Below are 24,727 nucleotides of genomic sequence, written 5' to 3'. Positions count from 1 at the left end.
AAACCGTAACTGGTTTGTAGCTGTCAAGGATAGAGTTTAGGGACTCCTGTCCTAGGTTCCTGCAGAGGAAAAGCCTTTCCTTCCTTTCCTCTTGTTGTTGCCACATCTACCCTTTGATGCCAGTGTCATGATGGAATTTAAAAAACAGTTGGATCACTAAGGGTTTTTAGTTTTACAATGTTCATGTTATATTAGTGTGGCTACACACATTCATCACACCAGACACAGCCACTCTTGTTAGAAACAAAGCATGCCACACACTTGATATATATACATTCTGACTATACTCTGCAAAAAATTGAATAAACTCCACCCAAAAAGTCAGTCCTAATGCAACATCCCAGAGAAAAGCATGTGAAAAAAGGAAGAAAAGACCTCCACTACAGCTGAATTATTGCCTTTAGCGTATTAAAGGATGAAATCTGAAACAGTTGCTATCAACATATCACTGGGGAAAACCTCATATGCTGATAAAATGTCTCAAAATATCAAGAAAAAAAGTTGACATGGTCAACATTTCACCATTTGACTGCTTCAGGGCATTCAATTATCTGTGGATAGAAACTGAATTTGCTGTGGCATTCAAACCTACAATATCTTAATAAAAATGACATGTTGGCCACGGCTTTTTTTTACCTAGTAATATGTTGATAGCAACATTTGAGATTTCATTTTTGATATGCTGAAGACAGTATTGCACAATAAGGATTTGGAATTTTTTGAGAAAGATAAGTACTTATTAATTTTACTGGAATATTTTATTCATATAGGGTAAAAAGAAAGAAAATACAAGTTCCTTTATTAAATATATTACTTCTACTAAAATATAAGCAAACAAGGAGGCTTTTCTTGCTGATGCATATCATTATTCAGCAGGGACTCTTTAGTTAACAGTTATATCAGATCTTTTCCTCCTTTTTCACTTTTCTTTGAATATTGCATTAGGATTAAAATTTTGGATTGATTTGATATTTTAACATTTCTCTCTTCACTGCCTACTATTTCTCTTGAATTACACTCTACAGCACTTTTACCCCTGTTAAATGATACTGTAACCCTGTAAGTGTCAAAGATTATAATGTGTCCTCTGACACAGTAATACTATGAGGCAACAAAACCTCCTTGCTATCTCCTTCCTCTATAAATATTTAAAAACACTGTCATTCTCCATCTGAAATCTAACAAAGAAATGACAGAACAAAATGGTGTCTTCTCAAAGTTAAATGTTTCTTTCATTTTCAGATTAAGAGGAAATCATGCTGGGATAGGCTGGTTTAAAATGTTCAGGGTCATGTGATGCTATGAACATGACAGGATGTGAGCCTGTGAAGCTCTGGGTAATACCTAGCTTAATCCACCTCCATCTGGGTTAACAGCATTCCAGATTCATGGGAGGACACTTCTGAACACTATCTGCATTGAACTGAGATACTCTGTAGCGACTATGAGCACTTGAGCGGCAAGAACAAAAAAAGGGGGGGGGGAAATCAGTTGCTGGAAACTAAAATGGTAACTGCTTCTTTCTCCCCACCCATAGAACCGGCTCAGATCACAGCGGTAACTATGGCTGTATTAACAGCATCTGTCGTTCAGGCCTTGTTATCTAAATTGGATAAAGTTTTTTTGAAAACTGGAAGAAGTCACCTGTAAAATTGCTGATAACAGAGGATTTCCACAGTTTAAGACAAGGTACAGGAAATGTCTGGAGAGGTATCGATGATAAAGTCTACCCTGCATAGTTATGAGGAACGTATTGAGGATCTGGAAACAGGTCCTGTTGTAATAATCTCAGATTTATAAGCATCCCAGAAAGCATGCTGGATGGGGTCCATGGCTTTTTAGAACAGTGGGTGCCATGAGAATTGGGCCTAGGAGAACATCATGGCCATTTTCAGGTGGTGCACGCTCATTGTTTAAGCCTCAAAAGCGCTTGGCAGAAGTCCATGCATGTTGATTGCTGGGCACAAGACAGACATATTGCAGGCCCTGCGCAGGGGTAAAAACCTCAGTTATGAAAATAAGAAAGTCCTGATGTTTCAGGATTATTTGCCAAAGCTCTTTGCCCTCCATAGAGAATTCTCCCCATTGTGCTCCAATCTGTACGTACATCAAATTCTTTGTGCTTTGATTTATCCAGCGCATTCAAGAGTAGAAATGAGCTTCGTTCTTCTGGCGTGTCGTGGGAAAACTCGTTTTCCCACAGATCGTTTTTCACCAAAAACAAAGCTGGAACCAGACCCGAACCCGGAAAAACGAATAAAAAAAAAACCCAGAATCGGAAAAGAAAAAAGCACCCCAACCCTTCAATTTAACTTTCTTACAACCCCCCCCCCCCCCCCACCACCATCCCAATCCCTCCCCAAGACTTACTAAAGGCCCTGGTGATCCAGCAGGGTCCCACGAGCGATCTCTCCCTCGTGTCGACGGGCTTGCTACAAATCAAAATGGCGCCAATGGCCCTTTGCCCTTACGATGTCACAGGGGCTACCGGTGCCATTGGTCAGCCCCTGTCACATGGTAGGAGCAATGGACGGCTGGTGCCATCTTGTGCTCCTATCATGTGACAGGGGCCGACCAATGGCACTGGTAGCCCCTGTGACATAGTAAGGGCAAAGGCTATCGGTGCCATTTTAAGTGTCCCCCCCCCCCCCAAGACTTGCCAAAAGTCCCTGGTGGTCCAGCAGCGATCCAGGAGTGATCTCCTGCACTCGGGACGTCGGCTGCCAGTATTCAAAATGGCGCCGATAGCCTTTGCCCTTACTATGTCACAGGGGCTACCAGTGCCATTGGTTGGCCCCTGTCACATGATAGGAGCACAAGATGGCGCCAGCCGTCCATTGCTCCTACCATGTGACAGGGGCTGACCAATGGCACCGGTAGCCCCTGTGACATCGTAAGGGCAAAGGGCCATCGGCGCCATTTTGATTCATAGGCCCGACAGCCCAAAGGCAGGGAGGGAGAGATCGCTCACGGGACCCTGCTGGACTACCAAGGCTTTTAGTAAGTCTTGGGGAGGGATCGGGATGTGGGGGGGGGGTTGTAAGAAAGTTAAATTGAAGGGTTGGGGTGGGTTTGGTTTTTTTTTAATAAATGTGCCCCTCCCCCCCCCCCCCCTGCACTAACCCGAAAAACAAATTTTCCCCGAAGTTCATGGAAAATCCGTTTCGTGGTTCAGGTCCCCCGAACCACTACGAATTAGGCAATTTCATTGAAATTGCCTAATTCATGATAAACGAATGCACATCTCTATTCAAGAGTCAACTACAATGGAGACATCCGCTGGTTTTCATTAGTCTGTTAGGCAAGGATGTTTGTGCATGAAGTGAAACAGGCTAGACGTGAGCTACCTTAGCAGCCTTAGTCACAAGGTTGAGCTTGCGGTTGGAGAGAGACACTCTCAAAGGCAGAAGTGGTTAGAGTTTTCCTTTATGACAACTTTATGGATGTTATTTGCTATTTAAGTGCCGATTATGTGGATTCCATACTGGGAAATGAAAGATACAGCGGTGGACATTTGGCTATTAGTGACACCTGGAAGATCCTAAATGTGCTGGTTGAGTTTCTTGAGTTTTTGGTTTTTGAGGAGATTAAATTCAAGTGCTGGGACAGTCATCGAGACAGAAACCTTATTTTTTTTTTCTTTTTGCCTTTTTTTGTTATCTTAAAATATTTGGACTTTTAGAGACTCTGTAATTGACAAAGCTCATGGCTCATAGGTAATTCTTTTTATAGTTTGGGTTCAATCATCCTTACAGCCAGTGGAATTATGGCCCCCTTCCAAGGACCTGGATGTATATTTTAGAGGTATAGCCTCTTCTGGGAGAACTGGCTGACGAAAAAGGGTGTGTATGAAGTGGTATTCACCTTAGTGTTAATGGTGACCTTTTTCTCCTGGATAAGGGAGGAGAATAAGATAAGGAAATAAAGGGTACTGGAGTGGGGAGGTTAAACAAGAACTGTACAAGGGAATCATGGTTGGTGAAAACGGAAGAGAAAGTTTACTGGTTTTTGATTTATTGTTTCTTCAAGCATTTATTTTTGGTTATTAGCATCATCAATCAGCCTGGGAGTAGAAGTCTAGGTTGGGCAGCCCTTACCTGTATGTTACACTGTACAAATATTTTCTTATTTTTCCAAATGAAAGTTTATCTGAGGGAAAAATCGGTAGTTCTTCCTTAAAATCTTTTCCTGGAATGTTTGTGGGATAAATTCACATATTAAAAGGCATAAGATTTTAGCAGCTCTGAACAGGGAAAAAAAAATGATATTGTGCTTTTACAGGAGATTTACCTCACCATTGCTGAACACAGTAAATTGAAAAGATGGTGGTGGGGGGGGGGGGGGGGAATGTGATTTGCTTCATTGTCAATCAAGAAAGCGGGCGTGGGGAGAGGGAAGGAGTTGTAGTCAGTCGTCGCTGTTACTTGCTGCTGTTGATCCTGGGGGGAGTCCCTTGCCCCGACGGTGCCGGCAGCGACCGAGGACTGTGACGCCGGTGGGCGGGACTAGGAGGCGGGACCTGGAAGCAGCCTATTTCATCGGCCGGCTTGCAGCGTGCAGCAGACACTGACATGCCGCTCAATAGCGGACTTTGCCAGGCTTCGCCCGAAGGCGTGTACAATACCTCCTGTGACTAACTATTTTTACGTAAAGACTGCCACAAACTACCTACCCCGTTGTAATCATCATAAGTATACTAAAATATTCTAGTTTATTGGAGATAGAACTGAGAGATCTCTTGGGATTGGGACACTAGAGTTAAGCAGCATGCATCCCAAATGGAAAGGGAGAGTAAGAGGTTTTCCTTCCCTTCCATTGCCGTCACCCATACAACAAGAGATCACCTGTTTTATGATCTCGCCTATACGACAAAATGTAGGAACCGAAGATCCTGATGTCCCAGGAAGTCAGGGAGGACAACCTGAGCTTTTAGAGGAGGCTTCCTTAAGCCCTAACATCGGGCTACCAACAGTGCAGAGATTAAGCGAAAGCATTCCAGGTCAAGCTTTAAATGAGATCAGAAATTCTGAGATGGAGGCGGGAATTATCCAATCCCGCAATAAAGGCCCGAAAAAAGAGGGAGCCGTTGCAGCTACTATCCTGATCGCAGAAAAGGAGGTAGGAGAACTTGTTTCTGTGGTTTCCCTTGTTGGGGAGAAAGATCAATCACCTAGTAAAAGGCCGATGGAATTGTTGATTTGCCCTGCACTGGTAACTTTGGACACTTTGTGGGAAATGATGGCTGATATGATGATTAATATTAAAGAACTGGAAGGGAAAGTAGATTTGATTAATGTTAAAAATCAACAAGATTTTCTTTTAATACAGAGGCAAATTAAGGATTCTAATGATGGAATTAAAAATTGAGATAAAGGAGAAAAAGGGTCAGGAATTTAATGCAGCTGTTGTTAAAGATAAAGAAATAATGTCAAGAAGAACAGAATCCCTTGAGAATAACGCCAAACGTTTCAATTTAAGATTTCTTAACTTCCCCAGATTGGTGGGGGAGGTATCTATTATTAGTCTTAAAAAAGTTCTGTCTGAAAAGCTTGGCTTTATATCAGGAGATTCTCCGATTATAAATCATTGTTATTTCCTTCCCAAATCTAGAAATCCAATTTCTAGAGCTGATATGATGTTTCAAGGAGATCTTTCAAATATTCTGGAAGACTCCACAGCTAATGTGATTGATTGGGCAACTTTATTAGTAACTTTTTTTTCTATAAATGACATAAATCAAATAATGAAAAGTTATTTTAATAAATATCCTATTTGTTATCTAGAAAAATTAGTAAAAATATTTCCAGATTTAGCAGTTTCTATGCAGGCAAAACGAAAAGCCTTTTTGACTTATCGCCAAGAAGTGATATCATTAGGCTACTCCTTTACCCTTTATTTTCTATATAAGTGCCTAATTAAGAAGCAGGAGGATATTTGTGTTTTTCATACCTGACCAATTAAAGAATATGTTGAACAGATGAGATTACCAATCTCTTTCCCAGTGTCCAACTGAAAGTAAATAAATTTTGTATAGGATCTGTACTAGTTTTTGTTCCTTATAAATTGTATTGAGTTTTTATATTCTCCCAAATCTTGGTATACTTAATGATCCCCTCAATTTGATTGATATGATAATGGAAATGGAAATATGTGTTTAAGAGAGATATAAGGAATTTTCTTATTTGTGATATTTCATAACCAATCCATGTATTTTCTTATGCAAACTATAGTAATATTTGTAATATTTGAAAAATTAATAAAGAAAGAATTAAAAAAAAAAAAGAAAGTGGGTGTGGCAATCTTGGTATGTAAAACATGTGCACTGACAGTGAACCAGACTATCCAGGACCCTGCAGGGCACTTTTTGATCACAGAAGCAGATCTTTATGGATGCTCAATTGTTTTAAGCAGTGTGTATTCCCCGAATAATTACGGCCACTCTTTTTTCTGGTCTCACGAGGAGGCAGCTTTGCTACAACTCTGAGGTTTGCTTCTGGGGGAGACTTTAATTGTGTACATGACACAGGGTTAGACAAATCCATATCTCAGTCTAATGAGAAATCTAATCCTAGAAAAGGTATCCCCTTCTAAAATGAACACCTCCAAACAGTAAATGCATGGGGGCTGCTTCACACATTTGAGAGGGACTACACCCATCTTTCGAGAGACCAAGCCACATTTTCTAGGCTTTTATTTATTGATTCCTAATAGTGCTTTTTCAAGAGGTGGTGGCAGCAGGGATAGAAGCCATTGAAATTTTGGACCACACACCTGTATGGATCTCTCTGCAATAGGGAACAGGAAGAACCAGTCAGAGGAACTGGAAGTTCCCGTTCTATTTAGCAAATGGAATGAATATTTGGCACATGATGGATATTAATCCAGTTTTGTTCTGGAAACTACCAAAACAGTGATCCAGGGTGACATTATAGCATTCACCATTCAAAGAAGGATTAATACTGATGCCATTCTTATTAGACTGGAAAAACAGTTAAATCACACTTAAAAGATCAGTAGCGCACAGAGAAAAAGATCCTCACCATTTAGGAAGCAATAAACTCTCTTTACTACTCCAGAGGGCTAAAAAAAAAAAATCTAATATGTAATAATTTCAATAACATAATTAGAGTAAGTACATCAAGTTATTTTGTTTACGTTAGCAGGTAAAGAGGGGAGGAAAAGGGAAAAGAAGATTTATTTAAAAAAAAGAAAAATAGAGTAATGGCCTGAAGTCTCAAAGCTCTTAAACTCAGGATTACTAACCCACAGTGGAAATAGGTGATGTTACAGTACCTTTCTTAGCATCTAAGAAGGTTTTAAGTTGGTCAAGAGAAAAGAAAATATATGAATTATTGCAATATTTAACCAAGCATTTACAGGGATAACATAGTAAAAAAGTTGCACCCAAAGCAATAACATCATGGCACAAAGCAAGAAAAGCTCTTCTCTTTTCTTGCTTTATTCTACACAAATCAGGATTTAGTCTAAACAGTTTGACCATGAAAAGTAACACTGATATTTGTAAAGAAAGCAGACATAACTTTACTCAAATCAAATTCAGTAAAAAAATGTAAAAAAAATCTATCAAAGTGGATCTCTCAATAATCTCAACCCCAGTAGCAGTGGCATACCTAAAGTATTTGGCACCCAGAGCAGATACTTCTTTGTCACCCCCCCCCCCCCCCCCCAATATATAATTTTAAAATTTCCTAAACATAGATAAAATATTTCAAAACAGCAGACATTAAATAGCAGGCAATAATTAAAATAAGGATTTTAAAAATCTCCCGCTCTCCATATCTGTCATCCTAAACCCAGGATTTTTATTTATAGTGGAATGATGAGTTGCTAAAAAAAAAAAAAAAAGGGGGGGGGCAATAGTGAGAGATAATGCAATCATAACTAGAACAAAATTAGATAGTAAGTCCCATAGAGAGTCAAGTGTAATAGCCGTCTGCTTACCCTACAACCTCAGGGTTTCTTCTGCTGGTCGGTCCCCTACAATCAGGCATTCAAGACCGCATCAACAGACACTGACCCATATGGAGAGGACACTCAAATACCCAATGGAGGATGTACTCTATATGGTAGGAGGTATCTGGTATATGCGATGACACAGAGGCAGGAACCAAACCTTCCAAAGTCCCGACAAGCGAATCAGCAGAGATGCGTTCCTCATCCTGCTCCTTCAGCGGCATCTTGGAGGGGTCAAGCCTGAAGGCCGGCAGGGCTGAGGGACACCTCACCTCCCCCCCCCCCCCCCCCGGCAAAACCAATGCTCCTTTGTCAGAAATCACAATGGGGACATGACTAAATGCCCCCTATCCAGAGAAGAGATTCTTGTGGGGGTCCAGAAGGCTAGATTCTGTAAGACCGCAGGACCTGATGGGTACAGCACAGAATTTTTCCAGATACTGTCTGATAGCGTGGCAATGCCAATACTCTCATATTTTGAGAACCTGATGGGGAGAACGATTCCCTTTAGCATCTAATTTGGCCCAAGCCAAGCACAGACCCCAGGCTCATATTGTCCTATTTCACTATTACACTGGGATATTAAACTTTTAGCAAAGATACTAGCAGACAAATTGGCCCTTATCCTTCCACAGTTTATTTCCAAAAGTCAAGTGATCTTTATAAGGGGTAGATACGCAACAACTAATGTGCAGCAATGGAAAAGGTAACTAGATTTATGAATCAAATCTTTGCTAATAAGTTTTATTGCCGAGAAGGCATTTGACCATGAGGAACTGGATGATTTTTTTTTTTTTTTTTTTTTTTATCTTGGATAAAAAGAATTTGCAAGGCTATTTTCTTGAGGCTACCAAACTGCTCTACAAAGAGCCCAAAGCGGCTATATTGGCTAATGGTGAACGATCTGGTGAATTTGTTTTGGGAAGGGGGAACAAGATACAGATGCCCCTTTTTCTACTTTGCGACCACTCCTGTGAGTTGTGCAGGGAGCGGATGGGATCTCGGGCATCAGAATGGGTCTCTTGCATTTTAAAATTGCCAGCTTTGCTGACGATTTGCTGGTGTTTGTCTCTAATCCTCAAAAGTTTTCTGTATCAGTGGCTGAACCTTTTTGAGCAATTTTGGCACTTTTCAGGCTTTAAGTTAAAGAAAAGCAAGTCTGAAGTGACAGTGTTCCCAGAAAATGTGCAGAATCAATGGGGACAAAATTTCCCTTTTGTATGGGCCTCTTCCTTTACTTATCTGGGGATACAAATTCCAACAAATATGAAAGATCTATACAACTTACATGTTTAACCTTTTTGGAATACTCAAAACTTAAGTTTCACTAACGGTAACAACTGCAACTCTCTATGATAGGTCGTATACATTTATTCAAAGATGGTGGTGTTTCCTCAGTGGCTCTACGTTCTTCAGGCTCTTCCTATCCAAATATTAAATAAGGATCTGAAAGCTATGGGCGCTGTCCTCATCAAGTTCTTGTGAAAAGCGTCCAGGCCTAGAATACAGTTACGCTGGGTTAAATTACAGTAGGAGCGAGGCAAGCTGGCGCTTCTGGACCTTAAACTTTATAACTAGGCTCATCTATTCCGAATCCTTCAGGATCAGCTGCTTTCTACTTCTACATATATATATATATATATATATATATATATATATATATATATATATATATATATATATATATATATGTTAATTTAGCTATGGAATCAGCCATTTTGCCCCACTCTCTCTCGATTATATACTGCATGCAAAGAGTAGGACACTAGATCATAGTACCCGGAGTGGTGTTCTGGTGCAAGGAGAAAAGTTACTAAAATCTTGGGAGGTATTCTGGATGTGTCCCCCCTACTCCCCATTCAAGGCAATCCTGAATTTATTCCAGGAACTCAGATAAGAAATCTGTTTGTGCTGGATTGGGGATTACGCAAGTTCAGCATGTATTAGAGGATGACAGCACTGTGCTATTCTAACAGTTTAAAAGCTTTTCTGTTTATTTACAGATAAGACCTCATTTCATGTCACTAAATAAGAACTCTCTTACCAATATTTTCCTCTCAAAATTAGAAACTTTCTTTTTGATAAAAGAAATGGAAGTTCTATTGATTTCAAAATTACATAAAGCCTTACAAAACAGATTTTAGTAATCCCTGTATTAAAGTTAGCCAATTTGTGGTGTATGGAGCTACCTTCTTCACCAAGCGTGGAAAAATTATTGGGATGTTTTAAACTGATAAAAACACTTTCAGGAAATGCAAGAGATTTCTTTTAAAATTTCTTCATAGCTTCTATATGTTCCCAGTGAGAGCCCACAAAGCAGAGTTAGTAGATTCAGCCATATATAGGAAATGTCATACAGCCTCGGGTTCGTTCCTTTACACAAGTTTTTTGGGAGTGTTCCCAAGTCCAAACTTTTTGGAAAAAGATAACCCGCTTTCTTGGTTTTATACTGAATCAGCCTGTCCCCTGCACAGCTGCTGCTGCCCTGTCTGATATTTCTTCTTTAGAAATGAGAGAGAATGTTAGTGTTTCTACTGGGGGAAAATGTTAATTTGGTGGTAGTATGGATAAAATATGAGAGTCCCTCATATTGGTACTAGTGCAATCAGCTGCATTCTACAATGCAGACAGAAAATGTGCCCAACCAGTCCTCTTTCCCAAAATGACATTTTTTCATGCATGTTTGGCACAAATATATTGATACGTTATCTCCCTGTGCTCGAAGCTGGATACTCAATTCTTGACAAGGTGATTGATTATCCCTCAACTTTGGGAATGGATGGACTATCTGTACTGAATATTGTACGAACATACAGTTGATCATCTCTGCAGATCCAAAGTAACTTGCTTTTTATAGCTATGGGGGGGACATAAGAACATAAGAAAATGCCATACTGGGTCAGACCAAGGGTCCATCAAGCCCAGCATCCTGTTTCCAACAGTGGCCAATCCAGGCCATAAGAACCTGGCAAGTACCCAAAAACTAAGTCTATTCCATGTTACCATTGCTAATGGCAGTGGCTATTCTCTAAGTGAACTTAATAGCAGATAATGGACTTCTCCTCCAAGAACTTATCCAATCCTTTTTTAAACACCGCTATACTAACTGCCCTAACTACATCCTGTGGCAACAAATTCCAGAGTTTAATTGTGCGTTGAGAAAAAAAGAACTTTCTCCGATTAGTTTTAAATGTGCCCAATGCTAACTTCATGGAGTGCCCCCTAGTCTTTCTACTATCTGAAAGAGTAAACAACCGATTCACATCTACCCGTTCTAGACCTCTCATAATTTTAAACATCTCTATCATATCCCCCCTCAGCCGTCTCTTCTCCAAACTGAAAAGTCCTAACCTCTTTAGTCTTTCCTCATAGGGGAGCTGTTCCATTCCCCTTATCATTTTGGTAGCCCTTCTCTGTACCTTCTCCATCGCAATTATATCTTTTTTGAGATGCGGCGACCAGAATTGTACACAGTATTCAAGGTGCGGTCTCACCATGGAGCGATACAGAGGCATTATGACATTTTCTGTTTTATTCATCATTCCCTTTCTAATTCCCAACATTCTGTTTGCTTTTTTGACTGCCGCAGCACACTGAACCGACGATTTCAATGTGTTATCCACTATGACGCCTAGATCTCTTTCTTGGGTTGTAGCACCTAATATGGAACCCAACATTGTGTAATTATAGCATGGGTTATTTTTCCCTATATGCATCACCTTGCACTTATCCACATTAAATTTCATCTGTCATTTGGATGCCCAATTTTCCAGTCTCACAAGGTCTTCCTGCAATTTATCACATTCTGCTTGTGATTTAACTACTCTGAACAATTTTGTGTCATCTGCAAATTTGATTATCTCACTCGTCGTATTTCTTTCCAGATCATTTATAAATATATTGAAAAGTAAGGGCCCCAATACAGATCCCTGAGGCACTCCACTGTCCACTCCCTTCCATTGAGAAAATTGTCCATTTAATCCTACTCTCTGTTTCCTGTCTTGTAGCCAGTTTGCAGTCCACTAAAGGACATCACCACCTATCCCATGACTTTTTACTTTTCCTAGAAGCCTCTCATGAGGAACTTTGTCAAACGCCTTCTGAAAATCCAAGTATACTACATCTTGTTAATAATTGAACCATTTTGTACACTGTATTTCCTGTTGAATGTAAAGCTTATTGCTGTGTTATTGTTTATTGTAAACCGAGGTGATGTTTTTAACGTGCCGCGGTAAATAAAAAAAATCACTAAATAAATAAATACCAGTTCACCTTTATCCACATCTTTATTAACTCCTTCAAAAAAGTGAAGCAGATTTGTGAGGCAAGACTTGCCCTGGGTAAAGCCATGCTGACTTTGTTCCATTAAACCATGTCTTTCTATATGTTCTGTGATTTTAATGCTGATTCACATCTACTTTGATGTTGATTCACATCTACTTGTTCAAGACCTCTCCTGATCTTAAAGACCTCTATCATATTCCCCCTCTCTTCTCCAAGCTGAACAGCCCTAACCTCTTCAGCCTTTCCTCATAGGGGAGCTGTTCCATCCCCTTTATCATTTTGGTTGCTCTTCTCTGTACCTTCTCCATCGCAACTATATCCTTTTTGAGATGCGGCGAACAGAATTGCACACAGAATTCAAGGTGCAATCTCACCATGGAGCGATACAGAGGCATTATGACATTTTCCATTTTATTAACCATTCCCTTCCTAATAATTCCTAACATTCTGTTTGTTTTTTGACTGCTGCAGCACACTGAGCCGACAATTTTAAAGTATTATCCACTATGATGCCTAGATCTTTTTCCTGGGTGGTAGCTCCTAATATGAAACCCAACTGTGTGTAACTACAGCATGGGTTATTTTTCCCTATATGCAACACCTTGCACTTATCCACATTAAATTTCATCTGTCATTTGGATGCCAAATCTTCCAGTCTTGCAAGGTCCTCCTGTAATGTATCCGTGTGCTGTGAACTGCGCGCCCGGGCCATGCCAGTGACAGAGAATGTGTGTGTGAGAGAGGGGAGAGTGAAGAGAGCATGGTTGGTAAGAGTGGGGGTGGGGAGGGTGAGAGAGCAGGAGGGTGTGAGAGAGAGAGCATGGGAGGTAAGAGAGGGTGGGTTTCAGAGAGAGGGAGCCTATATGAGGGGAAGGGGATGTCGGTGAGAGAGAATGTGTGTATGAGAGAGGCGAAGGGGTGTGGGGGAGGATGAGAGACAGCTTGGTTGGTAAGAGGAGGAGTTGGGGAGGTTGACAGAGCGAGCATGGGAGGTAAGAGAGGGGGCTGGGGGGGATGCTTGAGTGTGGGTTTCAGAGAGAGGGAGCCTATATGAGGAGATTGTGAAGGAGTGTGTATGTGTGTGAGAGATTGTGTATGTGTATTAGAGAGAAGGGAGCATGTGTGTGAGAGAGGGAGGGACAGGGGGTGCCTGTGTAAGGGGCAGTACTGAGAAAAGGGTCAAAGTCTGGGACTGGCAATAGAGTGGAAGGGGTTGAGCCTAGAGGTGGAGGGGAGAGATACTGGCAGGTGGAGGAGTTGGGACTGAGAGGGCAAAGTGGCCAGGGGAGTAGGGAGAGCGAGTGGAAGGGACACTCTTACAGTGAATTTCTAGGGAATTTCTGCTCAAAATATTTAAAACTCTGCAACTTTAAGTAACAACTTTTTTCTGTAATAAATTGAAATGAAATTACTTAGAGACTGTCATGTAAATTGTGTTATTTTGACCAATATAAAGTTTGCAGAATTTTAAATTGTTTTGCGCAGAATTCCCCCAGGTGTAAGTTCTTCTAACTCATAACCCCTGAAAACCATCTCCGGAACTGGTATCTCGCCAACATCCTCATTAGTAAACACGGAAGCAAAGAATTAATCTAGTCTTTCTGCAATGGCCTTATCTTCCCTAAGAGCCCCTTTAAACCCTCTGTCATCTAATGGTCCAACCAACTCTCCTCACAGATTTCTTGCTTCGGATATATTTAAAAGTTTTTATGAGTTTTTGCCTCTATGGCCAACTTCATTTCAAATTATCCTGTCTTATCAATGTTTTACACTTAATTTGACAATGCTTATGTTTTATCCTATTTTCTTCAGATGGACCTTTCTTCCAATTTTTGAAGGATTTTTTTGGCTAAAATAGCCTCTTTCACCTCACCTTTTAACCATGACGGTAATCGTTTTGCCTTCCTTCCACCTTTCTTAATGAGTGGAATACATATGGACTGTGCCTCTAGGATTGTATTTTTAAACAATGTCCATGCCTGTTGAACACTTTTAACCTTTACAGCTGCACCTTTCAGTTTTTTTCTATTTTCCTCATTTTTTCAAAGTTTCCCTTTTGAAAGTTTAGTGTTAGAGCTGCAGATTTACTTATTGTCCCCCTTCCAGTTATTAGTTTAGTTTAAATATGATCATGTTATGATCACTGTTGCCAAGTGGCCCCACCACCATTACCTCTCTCACCAAATCCTGCGTTCCACTAAGAATTACATCTAAAATAGCTCCCTCTCTTGTTGGTTCCTGAACCGATTGCTCCATGAAGCAGTCATTTATTACATCCAGGAACTTTGTGTCTCTAGCAAGTCCTGATGTTACATTTACCCAGCCAATATTGGGGTAATTGAAATCTCCCACTATTATTGCACTGCCAAATTGGTTAGCTTCCCTGATATCTCTTAGCATTTCATCATCTGTCTGACCATTTTGTCCAAGTGGACGGTAGTATACTCCTATCACTATACTCTTACCCAACACACATGGGATTTCTACCAATATAGATTCTACTGAGCATTCAGTCTCTTGTAAAATCTTTATCATGTTGGACTCTATACCGTCCTGGACATAAAGTGCCACACCCTCACCAAGTTGATCCTCCCTATCATTGCGATATAATTTGTATCCTGATATAGCACTGTCCCATTGGTTATCCTCCTTCCACCAAGTCTCACACACTCAAACACTAGCTCTCTCTCTCTCTCACACACACACAGGCTCTCTCGCCCTCACACACAGACTCTCATACAGTCCCTGTCAATCTCTCCCCCTCACACAAATAGGCTCTCACATACTCACTGGCTCTCTCTTCCTCGCAGACATACAAACACAGGCTTTCACACACTCTGGGCCTCTACTTCAGCATGCCCACAGCCCCCCTGGACCCCTTGCTGTTGCAATGCGAGTGGAAGGGGAGGTGCTGGAGGCCTTGCTTGCTGCACCATGGGCAGAAAGGAAGGTGCCATCAGTACTGTGGGGTCTTTACTTGGTGGGATATGGGTGAAAGGGTAGGTGCCAGCAGCTGAAAAATAATTAGAGATTGCAGCAGAAAGAGGAGATGTGCATATGCAGACAATTTTCTTGTGGTTGTGTAGCACCACCATTGAATATGGAGTTAAACCATAGCTCCTTCATGCTAGGTGAAGAGATGCAGATGCCAACATAGTTGCTGTGCTTGACTGGAGGGTTAAAATCCAGACAATTTCTAGACATTTTTGCACTCCATTTGACTTCCAGTCATTGGCTTTAAATTCTGTACTGTCTGGAGAAAATCCAGACAGTTGGTAGTCCTGCTTTATTTTACTGGAGCAAAAATACTGACAACAGCTACAGCTCCAGATATTTGCACCAGAGAGAGACCAATGTGCACTTTTGGGGAGCTTGTATTGCTTCTGCGTGTTAGCGTGAGCTTGTGCTCACTTGCACAAGCATGCCTATGCCTGCCTGTCCCTGTGCAGAAAGAGATAGGAAGCAGACAAAGTTTAGCATCTAGATTCCTCCCCAACCCCGCAAAAAAAGTAAATATACTCACACACAAAACAGATCAGAGGAAAAAATATTTGCTTAAATTATCATGATTGTCTGAGACAAGGAACATCAGCTATGAACAATTGAAAAGTTCTTAGAGCTGCACACCTACAGGAAGTGTACTAAAATCAATATCAAATATCTCAATTGACCATCAGCAAGCAGCTATCTATATAAAAATCCCATCTGCTAACAACTTAAAACACCTAAATGTCTTCAAATCCCTCGTTTTCCATTCACAAACAGATTTCTCACTGAAACATCAGGAAACTTTATTAGTCTCTGGAAGGGCTGAGAGTGGCTGTGTTGTGACAGCTGGTCAGTTGTTAAATCCAGCTTATGCAAACATATGACAAATGATTTGTGGATTTCAAAAAGAATCAAGCTCAGTCTATTCTTTTAATACCTGACACAAAATTATTCATATGCATTATTTATGCTATTACCTGTCCTAGCAGAGTATCAAACCAGTTAAAACAAAATCAGCCATAAGCACAGGGCTATACATCACAAATTCAGACTTAGCTTAGTGATTTTGGCTCTCTTTGGCCTACTGACACAGAAAGGGTTAAAAGCCTTAGTAAAGCAGGCCCTTAACAACAAATGCACCAATATGCAAGTACTAAAATATGCATATTTAAAAAAAATATATACACTAATGCAGCATTATTCCCATATAAGTAAACTATATATAAAAAAATCCTGTGTAGAAATTGAACAGAACTTACAGATGAAACAACCAAATAAAAAAAAATTCATGAAATCACTTTCCACTGTTGCACTGCAAGGAATAAAAGAAAATAAGCAGAAGAAATAATTCGTATGTACCAAATATTTTTGGATAAGTAGATGCCTAACTAAGCCCCTAATACTGAGTTTCTCTGCTTGGAAAGGTGTATTCTTGCAGTATTAGGTTTAAAGTTTCTAGACAAGACCATCATGATCTAAAAACTCCTAAAGCAATAGCACCAGCAACAAGTATTTTAGAAAATCCTATTAGTGACTAAAACAAAATTAATATAATCTCAATTTTTTTTAGATCATTATTTTACTCTTGATTGTTATTTTACTCCTGCTGAAAGTTTGTGAAAGCTCCTATATGTTTAGGTTCATGAAGGTAAGAATGATTAAGTCAGGGGTGCTGTTCTGCTGTGCCCAATCAGAGCCCATGCAGCTATCATACAGGTTTTTCAAACTCAGAACCATGTCTGGAGCAATGTTCCCTGTAAACTGTGCGCATACACTCAAGAAAAGGAAAATAGAGGAGTGTTTCAAATAACACTGCAAAAATTTGAACACTACTTTGTACACAAGAACTTTGGTTGATACACAGCCCACAAAACGTTAGGAGGAGTCTGCTTTAAGAAATAACCACAATTAATCTTCATGAGCTTTATCTGCATGCTTGTGAGCTAAGAACTGGGTTAATATGCATATTTTGGTTACTGAACCACCTGAAAATCAGACTTGGGACATAGGTCCTAAGGACACAATTTACGAATCTCAGCTGAACTAAATATAAAAAGCTGAAAAGTGGGCATATAGAACAATAAAAAATATTTAAAAAATTACATATCTTCAAGTCTAAAATAAAATGAAAATATAAACAAAAGAATCTAAGAACTAAACCCTAAGGAACCCAGAAAAACGACCAAAGAGGCAGCAACAGCGCCAGGAAACAGTCAGTTTGGCAGCTCTGCTGCTTTAAATTGAGATTTGAGGGAAAGGGAAGGATGCGTTCAATCTCCGGCTGGGATAACGGAACTCTTAACTTGGGCACGCCGTAGCTTACGGATGACCGCCCCTCCCACCCTTGACCACATGACAGCCGAGTAAGGTAAACCATGATATCCTTTATTGAGTGGAAGAAACGGCCACAGCCAAAAATAGCATTATAACATTATTACAATATTAATATCCACTAATATTGCAGCAGTTTAAACACAATTGGCATTACCTCTAGCCAATGCCCTCACCGGTAAACTTCCTTGTTTTTCCCCACCCCTCTGCTTTTGGAGACGGCAGCCCTCCATCCTTCCGCTCCGTGAAGGTGGTAAACCATTGGCACCCCGCTCCGTGAATGCCAATCCGCTTTCCGCTCCGTGAAGGGGAACACCCGCCACTGGCATCCCGCTCCGTGAACGCCTCCGTGGCTACTGCCGCTCCGTGCAGTATTCTGCCGCCTCCTCCCACCCCTGGCTTTGCGGGCCGCAGTTCTTGCTTATGCCAGGCCTTCATTGGGCCACCCCCAGACCGGCCATTATCTTGGTCTCCGCCATGCTTAGTTGTATCCATGTCCCTGCTTTCCCCTTATGCAAAGTCCTTCACCAAAAAATTCCCCCCTATGCAGCGACACATGTCCTTATGCTCCGGTGAGGGCCCCTGCCAAAGTAGGAAACAGTAAAACCTTATTTGTTTCCTACCCCCACTAATTAACTAAAGCTGCTGTGGCCGTTTGCAGAGCGAGAATGAAGATATCTACCCCCACATCTGATAAGTGCACCCCGTCTGTTCTATACATGCCTGGGCATGTGTGAGAAATATCCTCATGTGTAATGACGTAGCCCCCTATTGCCCTCAACCAGGTCCCCACTTCTTTGTTTAATTTTTTTTATATGGCTTTATGCGACCTCGCGTCCCGCCATACCAATCGGGGGATAATATGGGACCACACCAATCCCACGTCTGGCCATATAGCCTTAATTGCAGTCAAGTCCTTCTTGATAGAGATTATTAGGTCAATGTTCTTGACTGCGACCAAATCGTTACCTCCCAAATGAAAGATGATAATATCAGGCCGTGGTAATTGCCTGGCGTATTGGAGGATGCAAGGCATTAGTTGGACCCACCTCATCCCTCGGTTGCCCAGCCAGAATATGCTGGCCTTGCTACGCGGTATGCCCATCTGATCGCTGGAGGTCTTTTTCTTGTTTCTAATGTGCGCCCAATAAATGTAGGAGTGCCCCATGATCCATATCACTTTCGTGCTCCCAGCTGACGAGTCTATGATAGATAAAATAAAACGGTTATGGGGAACAGGATGTTAAATATATGCCGTTTATATTTCCAAGTGAAACTGTTCATTGGGCCGTATGTTTATTGGGCTGGATGTATGATTTGAATTTACCGGATTTCCACCGCCCTACCGCTTTAATGTGATCTTCGTTTAAACCGCTGCTGCAGGCAAAGGATGCTGCACCTATTCGGAATGAATGTGTGTGATAATCGCCCGCGTCTTCCCCTATTTTTTCCAATCCTTTGCGCAGTATACTGATGAACTGGTAACGCGATAGCGCGTTGCCATCTTTGTATTTTAGTAAGGCCCCCCCCCCGGCGGGCGTACTTTGAGGTATTCTCTTGCGGCCCTTACGGGGCATATCTCCCCCATATGAGCGGGGTATAACGTAATACAACGACCTACTGCCCGTTGGTCATTCTTTGCTCGCCTAATAAAGATCTGTACTGCCTCCTTAACCATCCTTATGTTTTCTATCGGGAGACCCCCATCCGATGCCCTGGTGGTAACCTTTGCCCTCGGGATCAACTCACTGTTTCTAAATGCCCCAAAGAACATTAGTGAAAAAGCCACAGTCCATAGCTTAACCTCATAATTGTCCCAAACTAGGCTGGGGAGCTCTTTTACCAGTGCTTGAAGCAGCATCGGTGTGATAGGCTTTCTGGTGTCCCCTCTAACTGGTGCTTGTCGCTGCCAACCCTCTAATATCTTTTTAATGAGAAAAGAGTTGCTAATGGTGCCTATACCCCATAGTTTGGAGACGAAAACAATAGCAGCTACGTGTTGCCCTGCCTGTGCTCTGGATACACCTGAGTTCTTGAGGTGGAGTAAGAACTCTGCTACATTTCTCTCTGTCATTGTTCCCTGAACTTGTGTTTTTTGTTTGGCAAAATTGTTGGAACAAGCTCCATCCGCGTGAATATGCTCTCCAAGTACTCTCTGCCAGAGCCGATCTCAATATGGAGCCGATCCCGGGCACCCTAATTCCCAAATCCAAGGAGGGATGCGATATGGCTGATGCTCTGCTTCCGGGGCCAGGAATCTGAAACGAGACCACTGACAACGAGACAATGCGTCAGCGATGCAGTTAACCTCCCCCGGTACGTACTTAGCCTTAAAGACCAGGTTAATGCACAGGCAGAGCAGTACTAAATCCCGCAATAGCCTAATGACCCTGGGGGAGTGAGCGGTGAGCGAATTTATAGCCTGAACAACCGCCATGTTGTCTGCTCAAAAAACCACTCTTCTATTGTGGAAACATGATTTCCACATGTGTATTGATGCAACAATGGGGAACAATTCAAGAAAAGTGATGTCTCCGAGCACACCCTTGGCTTCCCACTGGACTGGCCATCGTTCCGCACACCATTTGCCGGCCAGATAGGCCCCAAATCCCACACTCCCCGCTGCGTCGGTGTAGTGTTGCAACTCCCTATTGGTCATGAGTGGGTCCCTCCAAACCGTCCATCCATTATATTCCCCCAGGAATGTTTTCCATACTATGAGGTCCTCCCTGAGCTCCTTGGTGATTCTAATGAAATGATGGCTCTTGTGAATACCAGCTGTGGCTTGGGACAGTCTTCTAATGAAGGGGCGACCCATGGGCATGATCTTGCAAGCGAAGTTAAGATGACCAATGAGTGACTGCATTTGTTTTAGTGTGATTTTGCGTGAGTGTTCAGTAATAGATATGTTGGCGCGTAACGCTTCTAGCTTTGCGGGTGGTAGGCGTGTGACCATTTGCAGAGTATCAATTTCGATACCGAGAAATGACAATTTTTGTGACGGTCCTTCTGATTTGTGCTTGGCTAGTGGAATACCTAATTCGTCCGCTTTCCGGGTGAATGCTTCGAGGGCTTGCGCACAGGCCTGTGTGTCCCTATGGCCGGTAAACAAAAAATCATCCAAATAGTGTATGATTTTTCCTTTCCCGATGTCCTGCTCTACCGCCCATTGCAGAAACGTGCTAAACCTCTCGAAGTAGGCACAAGATATAGAGCAGCCCATCGGAAGGCATTTATCAAAGTAATATTTACCTCGGAATTGAAACCCTAACAGATGGAAGCAGCTTGGATGTATGGGAAGCAAGCGGAAGGCTGATTCAATGTCGGCTTTTGCCAACCATGCGCCTTGTCCCCAATGCCTCACCATGTCTAATGCCTGATCGAATGAGGTGTAGGCAACCAAGCATGCGTCTGGGTCCAAGTAATCATTCACTGAACCCCCCTCTGGGAAGGATAAGTGGTGGATCATTCGGAATTCCCCTGGCTCTTTTTTGGGAACCACACCAAGAGGGGAAATCCTAAAATGGGGTAGCGGTTTGTCATTGAATGGGCCTTCCACCCTACCCATGTCGCTTTCTTTTTTAATCTTTAGTGCTATGACCTCTTCATTTTTCCTTGCAGATAACAGATTCTTAGCCTCTGTGGCGGTTTCTGGCCCCATGAAAGGTATGCGGAAGCCTTGGGAAAACCCTTCGTATAGCCATCTTGCCTCCTGGGGCTGATAACCCATTAAACCGACCTGTAAGCTATGTATGTTAATGGGGGTCGGTGCTCTGATGAGTTTAATGGTGCTCTGTATGTGGGATGGTACCGCCCCTTGTGCATTTTGTCTGAGGGTGGCCTGCACCGCATCCCATACAGGCGTGCCTGAATTTGCAGGCAGCAGCGAATCTGCAAAAACCAGAGTTGAACAGCCGACAGATGGGAGCCCCCCCCCGCCCCTGAATCTAGTGGCTTGACCAAACCTTTGCCCTTGACGAAAGGGCTGACCTTGGCGAAATGGGAATCTACCAGGAAAAGTGTGTTGGCGAGGTATTAACCATGTATTCGGATGGAATGCATTACCAGCGAAGCCAGGGATGACCTCCTGCGCCGGTCTGTAAGGTGTGATTTTTGAGAGCCAGAGATCAATATCTTTGCGATCCCAGTCTAAACTGGGGTTCACAGCCATATTCCTTCTGAACTGCTCATCATACTCTAACCAAGCCGTACCGCCATAAGTGCGATAAGCACCGCAAATAACGTCTTGGTAAGCGAATAAATAACAACACTTTTCAGGGTATTTCTGGCCTATAATGGTTGACAGAATTCTGAAACCTGCTGACCAATTTGCTAGCGTTCTAGCGATGAAGGGTTTGTCCCTAGCTGATAGTTTGCACGCTTCGTGGCATTTGGGATCGGAACCCTCCCCCTCTTTCCTGAGCAACTCGAATATATCAACATATTCACTGCGCCATATTTTCTCTTTTATTGCTTCTGACACATGCGCAGTTAGTGAGCCAACGGTACATGTGTTTTGTGAAGTGTTATTGATGTTCATGGCTGCATGATGCCCATTTGTCCCTACCTGACACACCGTTGTTCCAACGGCTGTAGCTGTGGCTGGGGTTTGTGGCACAGGTAAAGTTTCCCCCATGTGTCGTCCTGACTGCCCTGTTTCCTGAGTAACAGGGTTTTGTGGTGGTCTTGTGTTAGAATTACCCTGCCCGTGCCAGGTATCAAAAATTGCTTTCATAGCAGTGAAAATATCATTAGGAGCGCCTTGTGGCCCCAGCCACACTTCGCTGCCCTTCGTTAGCGGTGGGTAACCGGGCTGTGTTGGGGGAACCTGCGCATTAGCCTGGCCCAGGTTTAGATCAGGATACTCACAGTTCTGTCCTTCTTGCGGGTGCCCGTGTTGCCCGACAGCTGTCTGGTCACATGATGGTGGATGGGCGCTGCCAGCTGAACTGTTGGTGCTGCCCGCTGAACCTTGCTGTGGACCGATGGGCACTGAGCCATACTGCAGGGGGGACGGGCTGTCGGTAGGCGTTAACGCAGCCAGCATTGACTTCACCCTGTCCGTGCCATGGACAGCAGCCGCTGCCAAGGTTTGGTCCATGAGCCGCCGTAGCTCTCCTTCGGTTCCCATGCTGTAGCTCGTTTGTGGCGGTGCTGCCTGTGTCGGTGCTGCAGGGGTCGGTGCCGCAGGGGTCGGTGCCCCGTGGAGGGGGCTGCTCCGGAACATAGCAGCCCAAATGGCTGATGCTATGTGGTTGTCGTCTGTTTGTTAATTTTCTCTTCTTATTCCTCTGTGTCTTATTCTTTTTGTCGACCTCTGGCATTGCCGCGAAGTTTTCTTGCAGTTTTCTTGGCTTCCGCCGTGCTCGCTTGGCTGGAGCCTGAGCCTGGTCCGGCATAAGTGTGGACGGGCCGGAAGCCATAGGAAACTGATTGGTAGACATGCTGTGTAGACATATAAATTGGTTAGATCCCAAACTGGACGGGAATAGGATGGGGGTGGCCGGACTCCGTGGTGAGGCGGGAGTGCCGGCACATGGGGGGGGGCATGGGGAGTAAAAGAAAAGTAATAGTAAAAGAAAATCCTGAAAGTCCATGTGCTGACCTCCCAAAATGGCCGCTGCCATGTGCTGACCTCCAAAATGGCCACTGCCGCTGCCATGTGCTGACCTCCAAAATGGCCGCTGCCATGTGCTGACCTCTGCTGGCAAGCCCTTACAATAAGAACCACAATACCATGCTAAGATGTAAGCTGACCTTTCATTAATATTTTAATTTACTTTGTATAGAGCTGCATAGCGCAGCCTAAGTCATATCTATCAAGCTGAGGGTCCTGTACCCCTTATAATTCAGTATAAACGTGCACATGGGACAGCTGTCCCTTTACATGGTAACCGAATACTAAATATCCCCTTTAGGATTAATATAAAAAACATCCTGTTAACCTGGCTGAGCACTCAAATGCCATACCGCTGTCCCATAGACATATCAGAATTCCCAACTGGGATGCTGGCTACTTTTTAATTGTTAGATTACTTAGGTATAACAAAGCACATCCACAGGTTGTTGAGGTAGCATGGTAGACATGAAGCCTGCCCACTTCCTAGCAATTTAGAGAGCGAGGGGTAAAGCAATACATAGAAAACGTCGATTTTAAAGTAAAGCAAGCCTACAAGATCAGTGCTCTAACCACTGAGCTACCAAGCCTGCTACTGCCAGCCATGTGCTCTAACCACCTATGCATTCACCATGTGCAGACCCCTTCCATGGCGTTTCTTAAAAGGCTACAAGTGAATGATAACCAGCCCTGCACTCGCTGCCCTTTCAATAAATACAGCAACATGCAGAGCAAGCATTGTGCTGAAAGCCAGCCATGAGTTCATAAAATATATATATAGTAACGGGTAAAGTATGGCCATGTGCCCATGGCATTTCACTAAATATATATTAGTTAAAATATACATAACCAGCCATGTGCTAAGGCATTTCCTTAAATAAAATAACATTCCAGGCAGAAGCAGCCATGCATTCAAAGCCTTTTCATTAAATAAAGTACTGGTAATGCAGAGCCAGTTCAATGCAAAAGGGGGGGGGGGAGGGGGGTGAGCATACCTTCCCGACCTTAGCAGCACAAAATTACCATTAATATTCACAACATTTTGCCTATAAGCCACAAAATCTTTGTACTTTACCCAATGATGTAATCAAAGAAATCGTTCCTGCTCCTTTAGCTGATCTGCTCCTCTTACAGCACAGCCGTGCTGGAGGCAAAGTGAAAGTAAAAGCAAAACTGTTGTAGCACAGCCGTGCTGAGATCAGCCTGTTGCTCTCGATTCCAGGCTGCAAATGTGCTCCCCCCACCCCGCACTACCTCCAAGTACCTGAGCTCCAAGACGCCGCCTTCTTTGTCTCATTGGCTCCTGCTCCGTTTTGCACTGGGCCCACTAATCCTATTGTCCACAACTTTCCCCACCTAGCCCCGCACACCCTTGGGCCGTGCCCCCCCACCCCCTCCCCTTGTCTACAGCACGGCTGCCCAGTTATACGGCCCTTGCCTCAAGAGGCAGAGCCTCCTTTAGTTGGGAAAATGTTCAATGTTCAGCTGCCACAGAAGAGACACCAAAGAGCCCTGAGCACGCCGGGAGGATCT

At 42.9% G+C, this 24,727-nt stretch overlaps 1 protein-coding gene across 2 annotated transcripts in view; it reads right to left on the bottom strand.

Moving 5' to 3' along the window:
• Positions 1–24,442, bottom strand: part of PRKD1 (protein kinase D1) — a 558,208-nt gene extending 533,766 nt beyond the window's left edge. For both annotated transcript variants that reach the window (XM_029599009.1, XM_029599010.1), the window contains exon 1: positions 24,270–24,442. The gene's annotated coding sequence lies outside the window, so the exon portion shown is untranslated. The remainder of the gene's footprint in view (positions 1–24,269) is intronic.
• Between the last annotated feature and the right edge of the window lie 285 nt (positions 24,443–24,727).

This window comes from Rhinatrema bivittatum, chromosome 4 (assembly GCF_901001135.1).
Source record: "Rhinatrema bivittatum chromosome 4, aRhiBiv1.1, whole genome shotgun sequence".
In the NCBI taxonomy this organism is placed as follows: domain Eukaryota; kingdom Metazoa; phylum Chordata; class Amphibia; order Gymnophiona; family Rhinatrematidae; genus Rhinatrema; species Rhinatrema bivittatum.
Note: the sequence above shows the minus strand (reverse complement) of the source record. Positions and strands in the feature narration are given on the sequence as shown.